Raw genomic sequence first — 17,435 nt, 5'->3', positions numbered from 1 at the left:
ATTGTAAAGTCCTAAAGTACACTTTGGTGTCACTTTGACATGTACAACACTAATTACCACCTCTACAGGAATGGTGGAGTTAGCATTTAATATCAGCACCTAAAACAAACGAACATGAGCTAAATCAGACATTAAACAGCAGGTATCTACTTCATTTCCAACTGTATTAATAATCACAATAACAAGAATAGGGTAGGAATTACATAAACTACATAGTTTTAAGAGATAGTGAAATGACAGTTCCTTACGTGAAGAGAAAATCAGGTAGAGAGGCAGGAGAAAGACTGAAATATTTAAAAAGTGAACAAATGAGAAGCTGGAGAGAGGCTGCAGATGATATTTATAAACAAGGACGAATTAAAATAATAAAAAAAATAAGAAAATCAAGAAAGAGAGGAAGGAGGAACACAAAAATTTGGCTGTTAGTGGGTGGTTAAAGAGTGAGGAAAGGGAAATAAGGGGATAAAAAACTAATGTGGAAACAAACAAATATAAGATGAAAAAAATCAAACTCATATTAAAATTTACCCTACCAAAGATAATCCAAGGGTGGAATAATAAATGGGTGAAAAAATGCAAGAATACACACACATAGTCATGAAAAATGAAAAAAATAGTGTAAGCAATTTAGATTAAATTTAAAATTAAAAAGAAAAAGTGGGGGTAATAAGAAAACAATTCTTGATGGAAAAATTATGTGTCATTCCACTGAGGTGATCAAGAGTGGTGTATGGAAGTCACTGCTTTATGCTGCTGTGCCATTCTTTGTTTTGGGGGTGTGTGTGGCGGGGTGGTTCACTCTGTAACCCTTGAGTCAATGACTGAGAACTCACTTCTTTGTGTTTCTTACCATACTGTCAGCCCTGGCCAGGAACCAGAGCTATTTGTGATGGCTCTCAGCTTCCTGTCTCACATTATAGGACCCATAGACTGAGGGATGCTGTCAGTTGATTTATTGCCACCGTGAGACTGATGCAGAGTTCCATATTGGAAATCCCATCAGCTGGGCTTTCCTCTTGGCTTCCCTTTTGGAACTCTGTGGCTCTCTGAGTCTTGATTCATGTCCCCGGTTGCTGGGCAAATACTGATCTCTGCTAGATATCTGGATTTCAGGGGCCATCCCCAAATCCCACTTCTAAGGCCAGGCGTCTAAACCTGCCCACTCTCACTTATTCCTCTGCTATGGATATGAATTACACAGGATTCGACCTGGAGTGCAGATTCACCTATCAGACTGGTTACTGTTGTCTTCCCAGTTGCTCATATGGGATGCCAGCATTGAAGGGGGTGTGCTTTCCTTGCTGTCCTCAGCTTGGATTGCTGTAGGTACACTTCTCGCTCTGCTTATTTTATTCACATTGATCCAGGCACACACTGAGCACCCCAAGACGTGAGTGCTGGCTCAGGCTGTCAATTTATTTTATGCATTTCCAATCTCCTGCATCTGCTCACTGCAACACAGCCACTTGGAAATGGTTCTTGCCATGATTCTTTGGTTGCCGCTCGACCCTTTGCCTATTGACCTAGTAATTTTGACCACTTTCCACTCAACAACTTCCCCCGTCATCCCTGGGTCACTTAAGATCAGCCTCCCTCTTTATTTCACTTGTTCCCCCAAGACCATTTAATTGGCCATGTTTTCCTCTTCCTCTTCCCTTCTGCAGTCAGTTGGCAACACTGATGCCCCTGTCAGCCAAGCTGGCCCATTTCTAATTTAATTTTCACTCCTCCCAGTTTTTACTTAATGCTCCAAATTTCCAAATGTCTGTGTCCCTATAATTATTTGACTGTCCAATGTTGAATTTCAGTTGATTCCCTTAGTCTCCCAGCTCCCTGTGTGGCAATCTTCCCACTGTTGAAATGTTGAGCTGAGGAATTTCTGTGCAGTCTGCCCTCCCTCCAATCAGTCATTTTATCGGCAGGTTCTACTTCTTGATGAGACATATTGAGGTACAAACCACAAAGAAGAATCAACTGGTGGTTGACCTACCAGTTGACTCTAGGCATGACTGGGCCAATTTCTTTATTCCTTAGTGACCTCAATCTGAAAGCATTCTGGCCTGAAGTTGTTCCTTCAATCAGTATTTCCCATTTTCATTTTTTTACAGAGAATTATTATAGTTTCAGTTCTTTCAAAAATTTATTTCCTTGCTTTAACACTGTATAACTAGATATTTATTTATCTCTTCCTTTCTTATCAGTTTCTAAGGGTTTGTTGATAAACATGTCTATAGCACATTCATACATTCATCTTCATAATAGCCCAGACTAACATTGTAGTTAATTTGAAATAAAGAGAGTTAGAACAAGAGAAGCAACACAATTTAAAAAAAATGTAGAAGAGATAGCAAAATTAATCTATGATAAAAGTATTTAGAAATAAAAGAACTTATGATGTAATAACCAAATGTTCAGAAGACTTCTGGAGAACAGAATAAAATCTTTCAGAATTAAGGAAAAAATTCATTGAAAATTTTAGATCTGTTGGTCTACTTTTAAAATTAAAAAATGATTAAAAATGATCTATGTGTGACAAATTTTCTTATCTCATAATTTATAAATTTAAATGAAAGAAAAATTGGAAATTTCATAATGGTAGACTCAACCTTTCATTGATTATAGCCTATTTAAGTTTAGTTGGTATCAGAGTAGAGGTTATATTGTATTGAGCTTTTGCATGTTTATATGATTGAATATGGAAATTATTCAGATTACTTAGATTTTTTTCTTGAACATATTACTAAACATAAAATTTTATGATTATTTTAAATGAGAAAACAAGTAATCTAAATTTGCTGACTTTTTTATTATTACAAATTGACTTTAAAATTATACTATATAGTAATCACTAAAAACAATTAATCACATCAAATCAGTCCTTTCAAGGTAAAAGTGACATGTTAGCATTGAGAAAAACTACTATTTAAAAAAAGAAAATCATGATGTGGAAAAACATTTTAATTATAGAGTTCAGAATAGCCTATCATTATGTGACTTTTATTGCCACAAGTAATGTATTTTACTCAAAAAAGTCCTAAATATTGGGGCTGGAGTTGAAGCTCAGCAGTAGAGTGCTTGCCTCATACATGAGAGGCACTGGGTTCGATTTCCAGCACCACACAAAAAAATAAATAATAATAAACAAATAAAATAAAGATCCATCAAAACTAAAAAAACGTATTTTGTAAAAAGTCCTATATATCTACAAAATTGTAAATTAAAACTTTTAACCTATTGTATTTAACACTACTCTTTTATAAATGAAAGGTTTCTTCAGATGGAACACATCTGTTAAAGATGTAAATAGGTAATATTTCCCTAATTTATTTTCAAATACAACAGATTAATTCATTTAAAATATAACTATTTTCTTTCATGGAAATGAAAATTAACAAGTTGAGTGTCAACAATTTTTGTATTAATTGACAGATGGAAATGAACCATGGGCATCATGATATAGTAATCAAAGTCACAACCCATTTGGATCCTTTTGTACTATAACGCATCTTTCTTTCAACTCTAAAAATCATTAATACCAAATACTCAAAGGTACTGAAGTTTGTACCAGACTTTTAAAATATCCTAGTCTTTTAAACTATTTGATTACAGAGAATTTATAAAAGAAAAAAGCATATTCTGTCAACTGATAGAGTGTACCTCTTTTGTTAAGACATGCAGTGCTATATTTTTATTTTTTTATGATTTACGAGACATTGTACAACATAGTAAAAAACATAATAAATATATAAAGATTTAGTACATAAATTAACATATATAGATTATGGCTTTAGAAAGTATATAATCAGAATATTTTACTACTATCTTACTGTTAAATATAAGGCACATACAATGTTAGACTATTTTTTCAAGTGATGAGCTTCCTGAAGCCCTTAACTTAGTTTTAATATTACTTTTTAAAAATTATACTAGAATATTATTTCTGCTAATTCCAAATATATCTATAAAATACAAGCAAAAAATATTCAAAATTTATTTATTGGCATTGTAATAATTCACCCAGCATATTAAAATCTATTACTTTTTGTAGTGTTGGTTGCCAGGAGCAGAGGGGCGCAGAAAACAGGGAGTTCTTGTCTAATAGTACAGAGTATCAGTTTTACCAGATGAGAAGAGTTCAGAAACAGATGACAGGCACGATTGCAGAAGAAAATAAATGCGTTTAACACTACTGAACCACAGGCTGAAGCATAGGATCACAAGTTCAAGGTCAGCCTGGACAATTTAGTGAGATCCTGTGTCAAAATAAAAATCAAAAGTTCTGACAACATAGTAGAACATCTCTGGGTTAAATCCCCATTGAAACACACATACACATACAGAGATTAGCATGATAAACTTTTTGTATTTTATCATGATCTAAAAAGATAAAATTAAATTTTAAAATGGCTGCTTCTTTGTAGTGAGATCAAAGAAAATCGGTCTTTGTTTTTCTGCAGTGAATAGGTTTTACTTTTATAAACAGAAAAATGTAAGTAAATATTACAAATTAACATAATTTTATCATTAAAATTTATTATAGATGTTTTTAATATATTATAGAGGAGTTTATTCAGAGGAATTCAAGCAATTACTGCAATAAAATATCAAGAATCAGAGAGATATTTTCCAAATAAGCCCATGAATTTTACAAAGAATGATCAGAAAAGAGGGAAAGTATTTGAGTGGACCATTGGGCTATAAGTATTCTTCATGCTTACAGATGAAGTGATAGGAACATATGAAAATATTGTCAGTCTGACATAAAGAAACTTCTTAAGAGATAGAGGGGAGGATACGGCCGCAGGAGACCACTCAACATTATTTTCAACATTTGAAGATCTCTCTGTTTCATTTATTTTTTTCTCATGCCAGAACCTTCCTCTAGTTTAACTGTTAGTTCTTTCTGCTTTTCTGAATTTATCAGTCTTTACAATACTTTCACCACCTTGTCCATTTCCTTTGTCCAGTTTTCTTTGCACTTCATTTACAATTTTCTTACAGTAGAAGTATGAAAAGTAAAGTTGGACTATTTGTCATTTAGTTTATCTGTCCTCTTCAAGGATGCCCTATTTGTGGATGCAGGTACTGGCCAAAAATTTAGTGCTTAATTGTAATCCCCAAATCAGTACACAATGGCACTTTTATGGGTATTCATGGGCAAGTACAGAGTGGTAAAAGAATTGAGGCACTTGATATAGAAATTCTCAGCTAAAGCTGAATAAAGGCGATGACTCTGCCTTCTTGTGCACACTCTCATGCTATAAACAAGTGTCCTTTTCAAGGTGGTCTAAGTGCCATGTCTTTCTCACTTCTGTGCTTTTTTAGGCAATTTCCCTGTTTCAAATGACATTCAAGCACAGTGCTGAAGTGCTGTCTAATGTTCCCAAGTGCAAGAAGACTGTGAAGTGCTGATGGAGAAATCATGCTGCTAGATAACCTTCATTCAGGCATGAGTGATAGTGCTGCTGTCCATGAATTCAGAAACATACATGAACCAAATTTATGCATTGCTCAATTGACAAAAAATGGGACAAGAAGCTCACAGGAACATAATCCAGGAACTATGGTTCAGTATGATGTAGTTCAGTTCCATGGTGGCTTTATTAAACAAAAATACTGTGCACAAATGAGAATCAACTATTCCTCTAAGCAATTCATGATCCTGTTCATTTGGGGCAGCCAAATCAGATTGCTGTCTTCAGCTTGCCATATACTAAAAGACATTTTTTATATGTGGTGTTCTCTTAAATCTTAGATTTAGAAAAAAAAATGTGTGTGTGTATGTGTGTGTGCGCGCGTGTGTGTGTGCATGTGTATAATGTATATACTTACATATATATTCAGTAAGTATATACATAGTGATTATATATAGTATACTTTGTGAGTTTAAATATATATACATATATGTATGTATTTACTATTTATATTGAATATATACTTGGAGTGTGTGCTTATATCTTTTGTCTACATCACTAGCCTTAAAAAACTTTGTATGCTTGTTTTGTTTTACAATTTATTAATTTTTCTCTTTCACAAATTCAATGAAATATACCTTCCCTTAGGTATTGTGTTATTTTCCCATCACTATTAGAGATAAGTGAGATCATCAAATTATGAATAGAAATGGTTTATTTTGGCTCATCCTCACGGAGTTCCTAGTTTGTGATTGGTCATCCTTACTGCTACAGGCCTTTGGGAAGGCAGGACATCTGACAGGACTGCCTGTTGGAACCAAACTTGCTCACTTATGGCCAGCAAGCTAAAGAAAGTGAGAAGGGTCCAAGGTTACCATAATTCCTTTGAAGATCCTACTCCCATTGAAGTAAGGATCTCCCACTGCCAACTTTTTAAAGGTTCTTTCACTTAAGAATAGTGTCAACTTGTGAACAAAGATTTTAACAAAAGGAACTTTCGGTTATATTTAACATCAAAACTAGAGCAGATGTTAATGCAATGGATCAGAATATGATCAAGGATGTTGCCTCCTCTTTCATTACTAGGAAGGCCTCTCCACAGGGTCACAGAGCTCTTGTCCATCAAACGTACTTTGTTAGCTCATGGGATTATTTTGACATTCACTCCCTCTTGAGTCTTCTTGGAAATATGATTACTGACATGTTTTTAGTGAAATGATACTGAATCAAGTGATTTCAGCTGATCATGTTCATAATGCAAGGAACATTCACTTTGGAAATAAAACCAAGGTAAGTGCCAAACTCAGGGTCAATGCTTTATATAACTGCCCATTTTCTTTATGAAAAGTTCAGATAGACCTTTTCCAGTTGCTTTTGCTTCCTTAAGCAATCAAGTATTAAACCTAGAGACTTAACTCAAAAAAAGAATATATTCAGAGAGAGAGTGCATTATATATTAGATGATATATAGTATATTATCATATGTGATATATATGATCTAAAGATCCCCACAACCCACTTTTAAAGTATAGAAAGTACATCGGTTCTGAGTAGGTAACCAGTCCTCTTGAATTTTAAGCAAACTTTCACATAAATCTCATCAAGTAAACGAGAATTTTCCTCTTTCTGCCAAGATGACCTAACTAACTTTAATAATTAGTTACACTGCAGAGTAAAACATGTTCTGCTTCCTCTCACTCTGAGCCTACCACAGTTCCTCTCCTCTGGAGAGGCCAGTGTTTATTTCATGCCATGTTGCCAGAATAGTCTCCTCCAAAATGATAAACTTGTTTTTCTCTTTGATGTTCCTATGGTTTGGGTGTGGGCCAAACATCCTGCAAGAGGACATTGTAATTAAAGACTTAGTCCTTCAGGTGGGACAATTGAAAGGGGAAATCTTTAAAAGCTGGGGCCAAGTGGGAGGTCCTTAGGTCATGATGGTGGTGACTTCTCTCAGAATGTAGTTCACTTTGGACTCCTGGACAGTCCAGAGTAAAGGTTGTTATAAGAGCCTGAGACTGGTCGTGGAGGCACAAGCCCATAATCTAGTCACTGGGGAGGCAGAGGCAGGAGGATTTTAAGTTTGAAGCCAACCTCAGCAACTTATAGTTATCCTGTCTCCAAAATTAAAAAATAAAAATAAGAGCCTGAATAAGTCCCCACACTACCCACCTCAAGGCTCCTAGTTCTAGATGTAATCACTTGGTTTCTTTAGCATTTGATCCCGCGGTTAACTTTCTGCTATGATGTGACATAGCTGAGAACTGATTATTAGCACCATACCTTTGAACCTCTAAAGATTGTTGGATGAGGTACCTATGTCAGGTATACTATTGTAGTGACAAAAAGTTGAGTAATACAAACATATATGGTGCATATGATAATATACGTTGGCTTAAAAAATGATGGATGACAACTCTATTTAAAGACTGATTCCACCATGGTATTTCACAGGGTGTTAGATTTTGCTATAGAAAGCCTTTGTTATTTCTTCTGCATACCTGTCTATGTCCTAAATTCAGTCTATATTTTTGGTGAAAGTAGAACAAATAGCACATTGGTCATCTTTCTTGAGTCTTTGATATTGTCCTTTACTTTATAACTCTTTTATATTATAGCTATAAAATAGCTACGTTGTACTTTGCCATATAAAATATGATATAAATCAAAGTAAATTTGGTTGAATGTGAGTGTCAGAGATTCAGTTAGAAAATAAAGAGTCATTAATTATCTTATCTAGTGGGAGAAAGTTGGAAATCTTTTTAACTTTCATTTTTATGCAGACAAAGTTCAGTAGTAAATTGAGAAACACTTTGCAGATCAAGTTTGAATATAGTATGGAAATAATTAAAAAGAAAATGAACAAAGGGACTTACACACTCAACAAGGATAATAATTTTCCTAGTAAATGGCATTAAATGATGGTGATTAGAGAAAAGAAAATTAATTTGAAATTAAGATAGAACTGATACAGGAAAAGCTTTTCTCTCTGACTTACAATGAAATGATTCATAGGTAAATGTCATGTTCTAAGTTAAAACAAAAATAAAAGTCAATACTTGTTTGCATCTGTCTCAAAACTTACCCTTCAAATGAATTTACATACATCTACACCTACCAAAACAAATACCTCAACCTGCTGTTGGATAAAACTTTCCATCTGGAGTATATAGCTATATACATGTTTGAGTATGTGTTCATATACAATGCTTTTCAATATGAATTTATTTATCCCAAACAGATTCTAGACATTTCCTAAGTTTCTAGCTTTCAAAATCTTCCTTTCAGACTTCACCTTTCTGATTTAAAAAGCACTCTGGGCTGGGTATGGTAGTGCATCTCCATAATCCCATCAATTTGGGAAGCTGAGATAGGAGGAACATAAGTTCGAGGTCAGCCTCTTAATGAGAGGCAACTTAATGAGACCTTTATCAAGTCAGGGAGACCCTGCCTCAAAAAGAAAAATAAAAAGTGTTGGGGATGTAGATTAGTGATAAAGTTCCCCTGGGGTTTAATATCTAGAGTGCACACACACACACACACACACATAAAGAAGCACCCTTGTTATTGCTACAGATAGGACTAGGATGGTGTGTGTGTATGTGTGTGTGTTGTGTACATATGTGTGTGTGTTGTGTACATATGTGTGTGTGTTGTGTACATATGTGTGTATGTAGGTTTCTATGTCCCTTTATTGATGTTTCTCAAAACTTTATTACAATAAATATACAAATAAGGGAATAATAATAGAAATAACTGTGGCTGTAGACCTAGTGCTTCCAATCAAACATAAATTATTATTACCCTGATATTTGTGAGTTGAAGAAGAGAACATGAAAGAAATGAGAGAAATTTTTATTTCTTAATTTTATTGTTCTTTCTTCTCATTGGTAAAGAATAATAAAACTTGCCCTTAAAAAGTGTTCTGATTAAACATTTGATTAAAAGAATGAAATAAAATCCTCAAGTAACCAAGAAATAAATATTTGCTCTAAGGTTTATAGTCTAAAATTAGACTTTATGGGTCTCCAAATTCGGTCCTGCATCTAAAACATTGTGACTGAGAGGAAATGATCGACTCAAAATTGTGATTTTCTTGAAACAGAGTGTACAATTATAGAAAAATAAGGTGATAAAAATGTATAATTTGTCAGAGATAGTCATCAGTTCCTATAACATATTGGCTTTTTCTTAATTGATAAACACAGGTGGTTTTACATATCAGATATGACACATTTGCTAATGTTGCTTATCTTAAAATTACAACTGGACAGCTGAGCATGGTGGTGTATGTCTGGAATCCCAGCGAATCAGGAGTCTGAGAAACGAGGATTGCAAGTTCGAGACCAGCCTTAGAAACTTAGCAAGACCCTGACACAAAATTTAAAAAATTAAACCAGGCTGGGGAATGTAGCTCAGTGATAAAGAGCCTCTAGGTTCAACTTCCAGTGACAAAAATTTAAAAAAAAAATACACACACACATACACATACACACACAACTGGACAGAAATGCATATAATTTAAATTATGTTTTATAGTAAAGAAAAATAATTTATAGATAAAAATATAACTCCTTTAACATTTTGGTGACAATAAAGGCAAGAAACTACGGTAAGGAGGTAAGGTTCTTCCTTTAAAAATAGAGATTATTTTCTCCTTTCCCCTTTGAGTGTTGTGCTTACTCCAAACTTTGGAATAAAGATAAATCTTTTCTGAGATTAAGCTCAGCATTCAGTTTTTAAATTATAAAGATATCCTGAAAGTCTCAGGCCAAATAACCTTCAGATACAGAAACATGGAATGCGATAGCCAACTTGGGCAGGGGTATGTCTCAGAAGGTGTATAGGATACACCACAAGATAACAACTTCAAGCCCTTTGCCTGTCAGTCATGTAGGGTTTTGTTCTTAATTCACATGCATTACCTGCTACATTTATGCATCTAAATTGGCAAATAATTTCCCAGTAATAAATTCTGTCCTCTCTTGCTTTATTGCTACAGAGGAATATATTTGTTGGCAGCTTTCTTTTATTTTCCCAACAGAGGGAAATTAGGTTTTTCAATGTATTAAATATTTTAACTTAATGCATACTTCATAATCAATCAGTCAATATGAATCCTTTTTCAAAGTAAGCAGTGTCTAAATTAGAATATATCAATTTTCTTCAAAAACAGAACTAAATACACATCAGTTATTCTGAATGTTTCAAAATTACTTTCAATAAATAACATAGAATCATTGAATAATTAAGTGATTGTCACTGCAATCATTACTGCAATAGTACTATTGTTGTGGAGTCAAAGGGGTTGTATTCCAATTCAACATCTTCATGTGAATGATTAGGCACCTAGTCTCCAGTGAGATTTAGCAACTCATTTAAATTCAGCCTGAAGAGATGCAGAGAGTCAGAACTGGATTCCTGGTTGTGATCCTAGCTAACATCTTTTACCACCATTTATTTGTATGTAAATACCAACATTTTAGGAGTCAAAATAAAGTGGATTGCCAAGTCATTTTTTCAAAAAGACATTTTCAGTTCTCCAGAACTTCTTTAGTCAATTCAGTCTAGTTGATATAATAAATCAGAAGCAGAAACTCTAGGAAAAAGCTATCGCATATGCTTACTATTTAATTTATTAGCTTTGATGGGTTTAACTAAATTTGGGAATTTTGCCACATTGCTCCTGGGGCTTTTATAATCAGGGTTACTGTAAAATCTGAATTGAAAGTTTTTTGTTCCATGATCTGTTTCCTATTAGAGAGACAAGGTTACAAACAGAATAAATAATGACTTTTCCTTCCTCATATGGACAGTTTATTTGATAGTCTGGTGTATTTTGTGGTATCGTACGCCCTTTTAAAAAAAATTCTAAATCAATCTTATTACATTTTTCACATTTACTGTATTCAGTCAACATTTTTTTAGTGAAATGGACTAATGTTCTTTGGGGCTGAGATTTACACTAGAGCCAGTTTCTCTGTTAAGAAACTTCCTGTGATATAACTTGTGTTTTGGTTGCTGAGGAAGAAAATAAGTAAAATTAATAATATGATATGATGTAACAATTGACAGCACTGGAGTCTGACTTAACTTAACTTTCTGGGCCACTGTGGGTGTGGAACCACAGAAGAGTGGGGGAATGCAAGTGGGAGGCTTTTCTCCAACGTCATCTGGGAATAGGCCATTTCAGTGCTGGCTAGAAAGGTGAAATACAGCTGAGATACTGAGGAGGGGCCTTGTGGAGAGAACAGGTGACATAAATGGAAGTCCCCTATCTGGTCCTTCTCGGGTGATCATAGTCAGAGATACATATCCACGTGAATTCTGCCATGATTGATAGGAGAACAGTCAAGAAATTTGTGTAACTATGCCAGGTGTGGTGCAATACACCTGTTATCCCTGTGAATCAGGAGGTTGAGCAGGAGGATCACAAGGTGGAGGCCATTCTAGGCTACCTTGGTGAGAACTTTGTATGTAAATGAAAAATAAAAAGAACTATGACTGCAGCTCCATAGTATAGCATCCCTGGGTTCAAGCGCTAGTGCCAAAAATAAAAAATCATATAAGTAAAAAAATTCAACTTCTTTAGACTAAAGATTGCTCTATTTGGTAAAAGTTAAGCTTATGGAAGGAAAATGGTTTTTTTTTTTAAATCTATAATTCTTTTATTATCAGGAAAAATGAAAAGGATAGCTTTGATAGTTTAATAAAGAATGTTAAATTCTATCAACATTTGGGTGAGTACCAATCATAATTTCAAACTCTTATGGTAGATGACAGTCTAAATTGAGGTTATTGGAAAGACTGAAAGGAGAAAGACAAGAAGATAAATTGAGAAGTAATAAACAGTATGTATCTTTATTGATAATTTAGTTAAATAGTTAACTTCCTTCCCTTGCTCTAATTGTCTTCTCTAACATTGATCAAAATGCTCTCCAAATTCATTAAAGAAATATAGATTCACTTGCCAAAAATATATGTAAAACAATTTTCCATTTCTTTACCTATTATCACTATCATCAGTGCCCTATACCTGCTGCAATCCAGCATGTTTTCTTTACAAACTTTGGTTAATTATGGACCTATCACAGTTTACTACATGAAGTGACACATAATTCTGACACCTACCTGGAGAGGCTGCTGAGAAAATTAATTAGTGTCTGTAAAATGTTTTGAAGATTTGAAAGAACATTAAGTGCAGTGCACACCATTATCATTCCCCAAGTGAATGATTTTTTATTAAGTAGATGTGCTATTCTCTAATCGCCATAGGCATTTATGGAACACTTCTATGAATCAAGCTTTATCTATAAGATATTCAACACTCACAGTCATTGTTTTCTCCTTTGAAAAGTAACCATCTGCATCCACTCATATACACTTGTAAACGTTTTGTGAATTAGAATAACTTACACTGTATCCTGTGTGCTCCAGGTGCTGGAGTCTGCTGTATCCCACAGGACCCATTAGATAACATGCGGTGATACACAGTAAAATATTCTGGTACCCAACCTTTAACAAGCATACCTAGTAGAATAAAAGAATAGGCATTTAGTTACTTATAAACTATCATTACATTATTAACCACATAGACATAAAACAATAAATAATATTGAGAAGCAAGAGAAGATGTTCAACCAAAGCCAGAAACAGTCCTGAACATAAAATGTTGAAGGGTTTGAATACATGGAGACGTGGTGGAATAAGATAGAAATACAGGAAATTGATGTGAAGATGACACAAGGAGTCAGAATGAAGACAGAGAGGAACCTTGGTTTAAGTAGAGGAGCTAAATGTGATAGAAAGTACTTTTTAACAGCAGAATGTTCCATATGCTCATGATTGATAACAGAGTTTAGAAACTTAGCCTCAAGAGCTATATGAAATAAGTAGGAGAAGGGAGAGATGAAAGATGGAGAAATAGGTTAGACAGTTATTCAGTCGTTTATTCAATTGTCTGTTATCTCATATCTCATTATATACTATACGTTAACATTTATTGCATGCCCATCAAGTGCCTCATCATGTGAAAGAGTTTGTGGATAGAGAGATTAAAAAGCACGGCAAGAACACAAAACATTGAGTGAGTCACGGGGTACGATGATCCATGCTATACAATAGATGGAAAATCACAAAACACCACAGATTATGTAAGATGTGCACTTACAGAAATAATTATAATGTGGTGAGAGAAGGTGATCAGAAGACTATCTAGAAAAGAATAGCTCTGAGCTGAATTCAAGCTTGAATAGACCTTTTCAGTTGGAAAAAAGGTTAAGGATATTCTATAATTAAAGTACTGTGGAAAATACACAGAATTCAAGAAAAAGAAAAGGAACAGCAATCACTTTAATAGAGCAGAATACAGGTTTTGAGAGGAATAAAATTGAGGACACTATGAAAATGTAGACAGAAAACAGTTCATGCAAAGTTTCTATCTGAAAAGAAAAAGAGAATAGCCAAATGCAGACACACAAGGGGTCAGCAAGATAAGATTGCCATGTTAGACTTCTTGGGTGACCGAATGGGCAGTTAGACAGGAAGGGTTTTTAAAATTATTATTTATATAGATATAGAGCTATAACTTATGTGTGTAGGTCAATTGAGTATGGAAATCTCAATGCATAGCATTTTGGCATTTTACATATAAACATACTAATGCATCTGTTTTCAGTTTGAGGTGTAGAAATTCTCCAGCCCTTAGAGTTCTATATTTTATATCTGATCTGAAAGTAGTATAAATGTAATATTCTAGTATGTATTATTTGATGTCTAGCTTCCTTTGTTGCATATTATGTTTGTGAGAGTCATCCATCCTGTTGCATATAGGAGTAGTTCTTTCTGTTATATAAAATTTAATTGTATACCATAATTTTAAATCCATTTTTCTCTTTGTGGACAATTTGATTACTTCATCTTGGAATTACTTTCAATAAATATGCAATAAACATTTTTTGTGTACATCTTTGGATGTACATGTGCATGTATTTATCTGGGGCATAAACCTAGGGAAAAAAATATTAGGTTATAGAGTCAGAAACTAGTTAGCTTCAGTAAATATGGCCAACAAGTTTTATAAAAGCATTTGATCAATTTATACATCACCAGCCATGTCAGAAAATTCAGTATTCTTGTCAACAATTAGTATTGACAAGGTTATGAGCCTTAAAATTGTGGTTGAGAAGTAGCAGTATCACATTTCTCTTCAGGGTTTAGTTTACATTTCCCTGGTAAATTACAATGCCAAACACCTTTTCTTGTACTTACTGGACTATTTGATATCCCCTTATTTTGTACAGTGCCTATTCAAACCTTTCCTCAACTTAAAAATAATAATTGGCTATTTATCTTTTTATTGATTTTGAGATTGTCTGAGGCCAATTGCTGGGGATATATTGCAAATATGTCCTCTATGACACTGCCTATTCAAAGCTTTACTTTAAAAATGGTTTGTCTTTTTCTTATTGATTTTGAGATATAATCTGGGCATAATTCCTTAGAGACATGTTGCAAATATATGCTGTCAGGCTATTATTTGCTTTTCCTTACTCTCATGTTATCTTTAAAATATCACAGTTGCTTAATTTTAATGGGGTTTATTGCAAAGAGTTATTTTTTAGTCTGATTTAAGATCTAGGATGAAAATATCTTCTTTTACTTTCTTAAACAAATCATTGATTTGCCTTTCACATTTTAGTCTATGGTCCAAATTGGATGAGTTACTAATTCATTTATTATTGAGCAAGGCATGAAGATAGGCTAAGTTGCATGTTTTCCTATAGAAAACTCATTTTCCTGGTGATGCTCATGCAAATGATCACCATTTTCTTTTTTGCAGGCATTTGACAGTGTAGTAAGGGGATTTTTAGGACCTGAATTATGAGAATGGAATATGGTTAATCAGTTAAGGAAAAACAATTTATCGCACTTCAGAAATGATTCAGTGTCTGTTTAGAGGGAGAAGACTGGAAAATGGCAAAGCTTTTTGACGTAGGCAGTTCTATGGATACTGTTATAATTACCAACTACAAAGATAGAAAGTGCTGGAGGGCTGATCTGGTTGGGGAAAGATGTGGCAGAGCAGAGAGAGGAGAGCAGTTGGAGCAAGTTTGTGGGAGTAGGGGTGCATTATCAGTTAGGCAGGCTTAACAGTGCAGGGGGCAGTCACCCAAAACAGAAACAAAAGTTCCAGAGTTGGTAAAAGGATATTGGTAATGGGAAAATGGATTTCATGCACAATGGACTTATGAACCTTTTACACATTCAAGACTAGCACATGAAGAAGAAGAAATAAAGCCCTTCTAATGTTATACAATAATAAACTAACAAAAATTAAACTTCATATAAATTGCTACCCAAAGGGGACATTTAACAACATGTAATAAGATGTGGGAAAAATGTGCTAGCCAAGGTAATGCACAAGCACAGAAAATCTGTGTAAGAATGAGCTCTGTAAAATGATGTTGCAGAGTAGACCTAACTATCACAGTGGGTACCCTGATCTGTGGGGTGGTATAGCCTCTCCTGCTTCTCAGCATAGAAAGTGCACACTCTGGTATATGTAATTCTTTCCACTACATATCTTTCATGTCTGCTCTGAGCTGGGATCACTATTGCTGTTAGGAAGCCTCTGACTACACACGTTCCACTGGAACTCAGAGCAGAGGGAACTCCAGTGGTCACTGGAGGTCTGATAGAAGTTATGAGAATTAATAGACAGAGCCCTAAAATATTGAAAGCACAGGCATCTGTAATTCTAAGAAAACAACATCCTATTCGGGGATTGTGCTTTTAATTTTTTTTTTCAAAACAAATTCAAGTCTCACTGCCTCAGTAAGTAGTTTTTAATCAATTCTTGATTTTTAAAAATTATTTTCAATGTACACATGTTCCATTTTATAGTGTTGCAATTGAAACTGATTTACAAAGAGATTTGCTTTATCTTTTCAATAAAAAAGTATATAAAATGTAAACTAAATGATGACTTCTATTAAAGAAAAACCTACTCAATGGCATTTGCTAAAGTTATAAGGCAGACTTAATTCAAGGGGAAGCCATCACAATAGGTGTTGCAACAGAAGTGATGGGGTGTTATGGTGGAAAGAGACTGGCATGAACAGAAGAACAAGTGGGGATTTATAAACAAGAGGCAGGTGGGGGTCAATAGATGAAAAATCACACAGAGTGAACTTGACAGTAAGACCTACTGTATGTTGGAAAGAGCAAAGTGTCTGTTTTCCTTCTGTCTCACACCACTGTCAACAAGGAATGCTACTGTGATGTCTAAAGGTATGAAGAACTTCTTCCACCAGAAGCAAGCAGCCTTCAGCATGGGTACCAGCTGGGTGTCCACAATGCCAGTTCCCTTCTGACACTATCTACCTGGAAATAGCATCAGATCCAACATGTTGGGGACCCAGTTCCCAAGACCACCCCTCCCCATTTCAGATGCCAATTGGAAGCCCCAGGTTGTTTTACCTGTGCTTCTGACTGAATGGGTTGTACTTTGAGGGTGTCACACTATCAGCTAGGAACCTCCTTGTGTTCAGATATGCAGAAGCTCTCTGAGTCCTATTCTTTGGGGTAATTTCATTATACAGTCATGATTATTTACCATTGGTGATCAACTTCATCTTCAGCCCCTCTCCCCTCCTTGGAGATTGGGGAGTGGGACTGAAAGCTCCAAATCTCTAATCTGGACTTGTTCCATTTGATGACCAGTTTCTATCTTGGAGCCCTCTAGAGGCTGCCAGGCTTTAGTCAACTCAATGACATACCAAAAAAAAAAAAAAAGATATATATATATATATATATATATATATATATATATATATAATTTCAGCAATTCCAAAGACTTTAGGACTTATATGCCAGCACACTGGGACAAACTTAATAAATGTCTTATGGAAAGCAAGCAAGGATGAGTAGATAGAGCATCCAGTCTGATTCAATCTGTTTCCACTTCAACTTTTTTAAATTTATTTTTTGTACTTTTTAGCTTCAGGTAGATAATTTTGG

The sequence above is a fragment of the Marmota monax genome, unplaced genomic scaffold (assembly GCF_021218885.2).
Source record: "Marmota monax isolate L192 unplaced genomic scaffold, Marmota_monax_Labrador192_F-V1.1 WCK01_AAM20220418_F8-fsc00044, whole genome shotgun sequence".
NCBI lineage: Eukaryota > Metazoa > Chordata > Mammalia > Rodentia > Sciuridae > Marmota > Marmota monax.
Note: the sequence above shows the minus strand (reverse complement) of the source record.